This window comes from Protopterus annectens, chromosome 12.part0 (assembly GCF_019279795.1).
Source record: "Protopterus annectens isolate FY-2018-M chromosome 12.part0, PAN1.0, whole genome shotgun sequence".
In the NCBI taxonomy this organism is placed as follows: domain Eukaryota; kingdom Metazoa; phylum Chordata; order Ceratodontiformes; family Protopteridae; genus Protopterus; species Protopterus annectens.
Genome location: NC_056746.1, coordinates 764,662,552 through 764,672,125, shown reverse-complemented (window position 1 = coordinate 764,672,125; position 9,574 = coordinate 764,662,552).

Below are 9,574 nucleotides of genomic sequence, written 5' to 3'. Positions count from 1 at the left end.
GTAATGCCAAATCATCTGCATTCAGCAACTTTGTTGATATGTTCCCTCGGACCAGTTTGTTAATGTAGCTCATCACCAGTATGAACAGCACTGGGCTCAGAGCTGAACCTTGATGCACACCCACTCCCACTGGGAACCGCTCTGTGAAACTGACCACTGACCATTTATAAATTTGTGTGGCTGTGGATTATTTTGGTGTCCTGCCTTTGGATTGTTTTGCCTTGGATAGTGCTGGAGTTTTCAACATTCGTTGTGCAGTGGCCGTGTATCTATTTGTTACCTGCTAGTGCCCTTATTTTGGGTGTTTTGTTTTTTTCTTATTGGTCCTTGTACATAGCCTGTGCTAATTTTACCATTGTTTCTGGGACTTCAAACAACTTCAGTTCTGCCCAAATCAGCTTACTTGAGATCTTGTCATATCCTTTCTCCAGGCTAGGAATGTTCAGTTAGACTTCTTCCGCATTTCTAGCTATGTCTTAGCTATCTATCTCACTGCAAACATCTGGTCAGTTGTGGTGCATCCTACCAATCTCCCATCTTACTTTCTACTACTCTGTGTATCCATTTATCAGTCACCCTCTTCAGAACTTTCATGCAATATGACAGGAGATTGATACCTCTGTACTGCCCACAGCTGTGAATGTCCCCTTTGTTCTGGTACACTGATATGAGTATGCTTATTCTCCGGTCATCTGGGATACATCTTTCTCTCCACACTGCTATGAGTACCCTCAGGAGCCATTTCTCCTCTGTCACCCAGCATCTTTATCATATCTGCTGTGACCACATCTGAACCCGCTGCTTTCCCTGACTTCATTTTAATAAGTGCTATTCTTACTTCTTCTAGAGTGGGTGCCTCTTCTTCTCTCATCATCGGTTGTGTCTGGGGAAGTACAGCTTCTGTGTGGTTTTGTTTATTAAGAAGCTGCTGAAAGTACTCTTTGCATCTGCTTTGATGTCCTGCAGACTGGTGAGCAAATTGTTGCTGGCGTCCCTTATAAAGGGTGCCTGATTATCTTCTTTATCTGTCTTTGTCTTGTAACTTGATACAACTTCTTTGTACCACCCACTGAGTCACTTTCCAGAAGCTGGTTACAGTGCCTCCGATGCCCTGTTATTTGCTATTGCAACTCCTTTCCTAGCTTCTTTGTTAGCCAACCAATATTCCTTGCTAGCCTAGTTTGTCTTTTCTATCTCCCACTTTTTCCTGCACTTTCTTTCTTTTGATGACTTCCTGGACTTCTGTATTCCACCATCAACTTCCTTATATGCCTTATTTCCATACCTAGCTTGGCTGCATATCAGTTCTGTGGTCCTCACACATGTTGTTTTGAGGCGCTGTCATTCTTCTTCAACTCCACCTATTTCCTCCTCTTCTTGAGGCGCTAGAGCCCTGAGTAATTCTTTGAACTTAAAATAAAAACCAGTCGCAATATCTTAAGGCAACCAACACTTTGATACGAAACAACACCTCAAGTAAGCGCTTTCGTCTCCTCTACTTCAAACACAGAGACTTCTTTAGACTGAGGTACAGACAAATGTTTTGCACTTTTAAAACACATAATGCATCACATGATCTACTCAAAATGTCACATGGTTATAAAATTCACATAATTAATATAAAAAATGTATGTAAAAAAACATAAGAGAAAGTAATATCAGCAACAAAAGCTTTAATGCTTAAGTCCTTTTCTCTTTAAATACATAATAAAATTATATTATTCAATCCTGGTGCAAAGCAGGAATTTGGCCTTACTTGCCAACAGTATTCTAACCAGCCTAGCTCTTCCTTTATATTAATAACATTAAAACTGATAGATAGGGTATCTAAGACCTATGTGGAAGGGAATTGTGATGTTAGAGCTCCCTATAAGTATGGAACTGCTATGGCAGTACAAAACAGTGTGGATTCAACTGGCATTAAGAATGTTACAAGTAGAAATTGGGGATTATTTAGAGCTAACAGCAAATATTTAATAAAATAGGAGGTGGCCAAGGTTTATTCAAAAGAGAGCTAAATGCTATAAGAATTTTGTTTCAAGGCAAATTGAATAAACCTAGACCAGTTAAACAAATGTATGGTATGGTAAAGTGCTAATGTGTAATTATCTGTATATTGACTCTAGTGAGTTAACCTAGTTAGAGTACCAGGTCTATTTAGTTGCAAGTCAAAAAATGTTGTTTACCTGGCTTTATGTTTAGAGTGTAAATCCTTCCATGTGGGTAGAACTACCCGCAAATTAAATAGAAGGACATATGAACATAAATATGCTATTCAAACTGGAGATGACAGGAATGCATTGGGCAAACAACACAAAATTAAGAAGTGTAAGGTTGATTATAAATTCTTGGTTTTAGAAACGCTATCTAGCAGTTTTAATGTTATTAATATAGAGGAAGAGCTAGGCTGGTTAGAATACTGTTGGCAAATAAGGCTGAATGCCTGCTTTCCACCAGGATTGAATAATAGAGAGGGTTTTATTATGTTATTATTATTATATTAAAGTTTTATTGCTGGCATTACTTTTACTTATGTTTTTACATAATTTTTTTTATATAAATTATGTGAATTTTATAACCATGTGACATTTTGAGTAGATCATGTGATGCATTATGTATTTTAAAAGTGGAAAACATTTGTCTGTATCTCAGTCTGAAGAAGTCTCTGTGTTCGAAGTAGAGGAGACAAAAGCACTTACTTGACATGTTGTTTTGTATCAGAGTGTTGGTTGCCTTCAGATATTGTGACTATTTTTATTTTATGTTACTCAGTTTTCTGTCTATTGCTGCTTTGAAGAGAATAATTCTTTGAACTGGCCGCAGAACTTGGACCGAAGCTTCAAAGGTGGTGGTGTTTCCATATTCATAAAGGATGTGCACACCTCCAGACTGGTAGCCCAACATAACGTATCAGCGATACTTCAGGTGCAGCTAACATTGGGTAAGACAGCGATTCAGGTGATAGCCTGCTATAGGTCCCCAACCATGACCCAAGACATGCACTCCACGTTCCTAAGCACCCTGGAGAATATTAGGGTCCAACCTAACACTCTCTTACTAGGCGACTTCAACTACCTCTCCATTAACTGGGTAAACTACTCATGTACCAATACATTTGCCCAACGTTTCCTGAAGTTCATTAATTCCAATGCCCTGGACCAGCTCGTTCTTACCCCCACTAGAGGTGGCAACATCCTTGACCTGGTCATTACTAACATGGGCAACTGTTGCTCTCCACCAATAGTCAGCTCCTCCCTGGTTAGATCCGACCACAAACTAATCACCTTGGAAGACCACATCCCTCCCACCCTGCAAAGGTAACCACCATGAAAAACCTCTCCAAAGCTAACTTTAGGCTCCTAAAAACAGAGGTGGCTAACTTCACAACACCCATGCAAATGGAGAATAGCTGCATGACAGCAGAATCATACACCAATGCACTGTACGAACATGTACACAAATGCATGGATCTCACCATACCCAATAGAACCAAGATACTCTCCTCCAAAAAAAGGAAGCCAATCTGGTGGTCCCTTGCCATAAACAAACTCTACAGCAGAAGGAGGAAAGTGATGCAGAATAAGGTGAAGTCCCAAGACTGGAAAAGCTCCCTTATCAGCCTCAACAAAAAGTTGAGATCCCTCATCAAATCCTCTAAAGCTAGCTATGAAAACAGAATGATAAAATAGTAAAGACAACCACAAGGCCTTCTGTAGCTATGTAAAGAATCTCCACGCAATACCCAGATTTCCTCTGAGCTACTGCACAATAGTACCGCCTTTACTGAGCCAACAGATATTGCCAGTATACTGGCCGACAGATTCAGTGCCAGCTTCACCCCTCTCACCCTCCCAAAGGACCAATCACAATACCAGTAGATTGCCAGGCACCCACTATTACTGCTGCACAGGTTAAAACAGCACTGTCCAAGGCCAAGAATACAGCTTCTATGGGACCTGACAATATCCCTGGTTGTGTTCTACAAGAACTACAGAGTGAACTGGCACCTCACCTGTGTGCCCTGTTCAATTACAGCCTCACCTCAGGCTTTATCTCTACCAAATGGTGCACTGCTACAGTCATCCCTCTCCACAAAGGAGGAGCAACTACAGACCCTGGGAACTATCACCCCATTAGCCTGACGAGTCTGATATGCAAAGCTATGAAACACATCATCATGGACCTAATAAACAAGGATATAGGGAATTTCTAAACTCTGGATCCCACACAGTTTGGTTTTATGAAGGGTAGATCATGCCTGCTCAAATTGGTTGACTTCTTTGCATCAGTCACCAGAGCTGTGGATGAAGGCAAGGTGGTTCATACAGCCTATCTTGATCTGGCCAAGGCTTTTGATACCATTCCCCACTCAGGAATCATAGAAAAATTCACTAAGCTTGGCATCAACCCCCATACCACTAGGTGGGTTTCAAACTGGCTCACAGACATTATTATTATTAACTCTCCAAATGATGTTGACATCTTACAGAATGGCCTCACTGAGACCAATGACTGGTGTCAGATCCATGGCATTAAGCTCAATGCCAAAAAATGTGTCATCATCCCTTTTGGGAAAAACTTGGTTCCCATGAATTAGCACATTGATGTAGTCCACTGAACACAGAAGGTGTTATAAGAGATCTGGGAACACAAGTTGACAGCAACCTCTCTTTTGAGCACCACATTGCCACTGTGGTCAGAAAGTCCTTCTATGTGGCACATCTCATTACTAGGGGTTTTGCATCCAGGAAGAAAAAGGTCATTGTCTCCCTCTACTCTTCCCTCATTAGGCCAATCATCGAGTACAATGCCCCATTTGTCATGTACCTCACTAGACACCTACAACAACTGGAGAGGCTGGAAAAGTACCTCACAAAGAGGATCCTGGATGTTATGACAGTGTCCTGGCCCAGCAATCAAAGACCCTCAATCCTCACCACTAACACCAGGGAGGGTGTCTCATATAAGAGGAAAGGATAACAAATACATACAGTAAAGTACAAGTTCCCTTAAGTGCACACAGAGATCACAGTCAGTCTGAAGCTGGTTGCTCCCTTGCTCTCCAGGTCCCCAGTAAGACTCCCCACTGGCACAGCTATAGGGTCCAGATCTCAGCCTAGCTGGCAAGCTGACCTCCAGTACCCTCTCTGTCCCATCAGTGCTTCGTGGCCCTGCCCGGGTAGCTGACACACCACACACACTTTGAGATAAGTATTTATACAACTTCACAAACACTCCTGGGAAAGGCGGACCCAGATTCTCCAGCTGTGCCCCTTTACCCTGACTGTACGGTAGTAATTTCTGCCACCACCAGCTAATACTTATCAGCTACCCAAAGGCCCTTAAAAGGGTGACCAATTATTACTGTGCAATATTATTATCCAATTGGTAATGTGACTAGTCAATCTTAGGCTTATTAGAGTGGCTTATTACAATAAACTCTATAAATATGCAATTTACTAACTGCGGTAGTGGTGCTGTGGTAGCATTGTCACCTCACAGCAAGATGTTGTCCCATTCGATTCTCAGCTAGAGCATCTTCTGTATGGAGGCATGCGTGAATGGGCCTACCTTCGTTGAAGGTTGTGCGTCAGGGCTGGTAACTCGGCACATAAAAATCCACTACCAAACATTAGCCTAACCGGGATAAGCCAAAAGACACAACAACTCTAGAGCTTACTTATCTCTACACAAACCAGCCACAGGTAAAAGGTTTTAAAATATTTAATAATAAATAATTAAAAACACAAGATAATACTATTACACCACAGTGATATCTATGAGTTCAGAGATCACACAGAAACTTAAAACAATACAGTAGGAAAGGTCTGATATAACAGAAAAACACTTGTCTAACTTTCTTCTAAGTTCCTATTACTACAAGAAAACATATTTCTAAGACACTACTTACGTACGACAGCAGGCAGAGTGCTGATAAGTGGGGTATCAAGATCAAAATGATCACAGTCTCTCTCTCTGAACAATAGTTTTTAAACTCACTAACAAACATCTTTGCTTGGCCCACCCAAATTACATCATTTTGACACTTAGGTTTTCCCAGTATACACATTACATCATTTTGACACTTAGTCTGGAGTTCCCAGGCCAACAAACTGCATTGTTTAGCAATCTAACTCCTGCTCAGGAAACTACAACAATAAAAGACATTTCACATGTACACTCCAGCAATTATTCCTTAAGTTAAGACAATAGAAATAATGTGTTCAGCCAGCCACTTCAGCACTACTATTTAGATAATTTTACTTCAAAGAACATTTGAAATGCTTGGCTTTGTTTTCCTTACAGCAGATGGCAATGTTGCAACAATCTTGAAGTTCACATTTTACAGGGTTTTCTTTCATTCAAGAACACAAGCCTGTATTTTACATTTATATATACAAATAATAGAATTATGCATCAGATTCTATTTGAGTAGGCTGGCAGCCTTTTCCCATCTTCCCCCAATCTTCACATCTCTTCCCCCCTGGAGAACTCAAGCTATTTTTTCAAGTGACCCTTGATAAATGCCGCTTGTGAGGGGTAGGTCTATCTGGGTGTACCTCACCCCATTCCCTGTCTCGAGAGCCCATCTGCATTGGCATTGCTACTCCCACTGCGGTGCTGTACTGACATATCATATGCTTGCAACCCCAGGCTCCATCTTAGCAACTTGCCATTTTGCTGACTGGCTCTGTTTAACTATGCTAGAGGGTTGTGATCTGTCATAACAGTAAATTTTCTTCCATACAGATAAGTCTGAAGTTTTTGCAGTGCCCACACTATGGCTAGACATTCTTTTTTTATGGCTGCATAGCATTCCTCCCTGGGTTGGAGCCTATGACTGAGATAAACCACTGGGTGTTCTTCCCCCTCTGAAGAAATCTTGCTAAGTACAGCCCCCACCCCATGGTTTGAAGTGTCTACCTGCACAACAATTTTTTTTGCTGTAATCTGGACTGGCTAACACAGGGGGTCCTGCCAAAGCTTCTTTAAGCTTCTGAAATGCCTGCTCACATGCTGGGGTCCACACTATCTTATCTGGCCTGTTCTTCCTTGTCAGGTCTGTGAGGGGAGCAGCTATGGTACTATAATTAGGGATGAACTTTCTGTACTACCCTGCTGTCCCTAAGAATGCCCTCACCTGCTTTTTGGTAACAGGTGTAGGCCATGCCTGAATAGCTTCCACTTTGGCAGGTTCTGGCCTTATCTTCCCACTCCCCACTCTATGTCCTAGGTAGGAGACCTCTGCCATACCCATCTGACATTTACTCAGCTTAATGGTCAACCCTGCCCTCTGTAGTCTGCCCAGCACCTCCCTGACATGCTGAAGGTGCTCTTGCTAGGAATGGCTGTAGATGGAATATCATCTAGGTAAGCAAGGGCAAACCCTCCTGCTCCTGCTAGGATATTATCTACCAGCATCTGGAAAGTCGCTGTGGCATTCTTCATCCCAAAGGGCATCTTTGTGAACTCATACAAGCCAAAAGGAGTCACAAAGGCTGACTTCTCTCTCACACTGGGAGTCAAGGGCACCTGCCAGCACCCATTGGTAAGATCAATGGTTGTAAGATACTTAGCCCCACCCAGCTGCTCTAGGGCCTCATCTGTCCTAGGCATGGGGTAAGCATCCAACTCTGTGTGACTATTTAATTTCCTGTAATCCACACAGAACCTGGTGCTACCTTCCTTCTTTGGCACCAACACCACTGGCAAGGCCCAGGGACTGTTGGACTCTTGAATCACCCCAGTTCCAACATCACCTGTACTTCTTCCCTCAGAGTCTGTTTGACTCTCTCAGGCACCCTTATAGGCCTTTGGAGTCCTGTATCCACCTGGTGCTGCACTAGGTGGGTGCTCCCTGGTTTCCCAGTGAACATGTCCCCAAATTCCTGCAACACTGCTCAGATTTCTCAAACCTGGGTAGGAGATAGCTGCTGGGATATTGCTACCCCTTCCACTGAGGTATCAGCCTGAGCCTCACTGAGGAGATCAGTCCCCAGATCTCTCTCAGACTCCTCCTGCAATTCACTGCAAATGCTTAGCACAAGGGCCTCTCTATCATGGTAAGGTTTCATCATGTTAACATGGTACAATTTGTGCCCCTGCCATCTGCCTAGCACTTTCACTACGTAGTTAACATCACTTACCTTTCTTACCACCTTGTAGGGTCCCTCCCAAGCTTCCTGCAGCTTGTTGTGTCTGACAGGAATGAGAACCATTAGCTGCTGCCCCACAGCATATTCTCTAGCTTGTACATTCCTGTCATACCACACCTTTTTCTGTTGTTGGGATTCTGCCAGGTTCTCCTGGGCCAAGCCCATGAGTTCCCTGAGCCTTGTCCTGAGATTTAGGACATATGCCACAACAGACTCCTTGTAAGACTCACACTCACATTCCCACTCATCTTAAATTAAATCTAGAGGTCCCCTCACCCTATATCCATACAGCAACTCAAAGGGTGAAAAACCTTTGGATTTCTGACGAACCTCTCTGTAAGAAAACAACAGATGGGGCAAATATTTGTCCCACTTCCTCTTAAACTGATCTGCAAATGCCTGCAGCATGGACTTGATTGTAGAGTTTAACCTCTCAACAAGACCATTAGTCTGGGGATGTTAGGGGGTGGACTTCATGTGCTTCACCCCACAGGACTTCCACAGACAAGCCAGCAGGTCTGACATGAAATTGGCACCTTGGTCAGTCAGTATTTCGTTTGGGAAACCCACCCTGCTGAAAATCTCTAACAAAGCATTTGCCACCTTCTCTGCCTCAATGGAGGACAAAGCCACTGCCTCAGGGTATCATGTTGCATAATCCACTACCACTAGGATATACTTTTTCCCTGTGGAACTTGGGGTACTCAGAGGACCCACAATATCCATAGCTACCCTCTGAAATGGCTTTTCAGTCACAGGCAAAGGCATCAAAGGAGCTCTCACCTTGTCTCCTGCCTTGCCTACCTTTGGGCACTGCTCACAGGTCCTGCAGTACCCAGTTGCATCTCTGGAAATTCCAGGCCATTAGAAGTTTTGCATAATATGCCTCTTTGTACGTTTTATGCCCATATGACCTGCAAAGGGAATATTATGTGCTATGGCTAGAAGCGCCAGATGGTAGGCTCTAGGCACTACCAACTGCTGTACTCTCTCACCTTCTAGCCCTCCCTCAGGGGTCCACTCTCTGTATAGTAACCCTTTGTCCCAGTATACAGATTCCCCCTTCACTTGAGAATCAGGTGCCTCCCTAGCTACCTGCCTCAGGCCTTGCAATGTAGAGTCTGAGAGCTGAGCCTGTCTCAACTATCTCCTTGTAACCCTTTCCAGCTCCTCTTCCCCTGGAAGTCTGGCATACTCTCACAGTGGTGCCTCACTATCAGCCTGGGTACTACTACTCACCTCTAACTTTGCAGTTACCCTGTCCAAGGGAACATCAGTACCCACAAGCAGCTGTGGCTCACCTTCAGTCTCACTGCTACAGCGTAGTTCACTCCCTAAAGTAACCACCTCACCAGTCCTGGCTGCAAGTATGCAGTCTGTCTGAGTCTCCCCCAGGCTACCAGACCCACATACTTGCC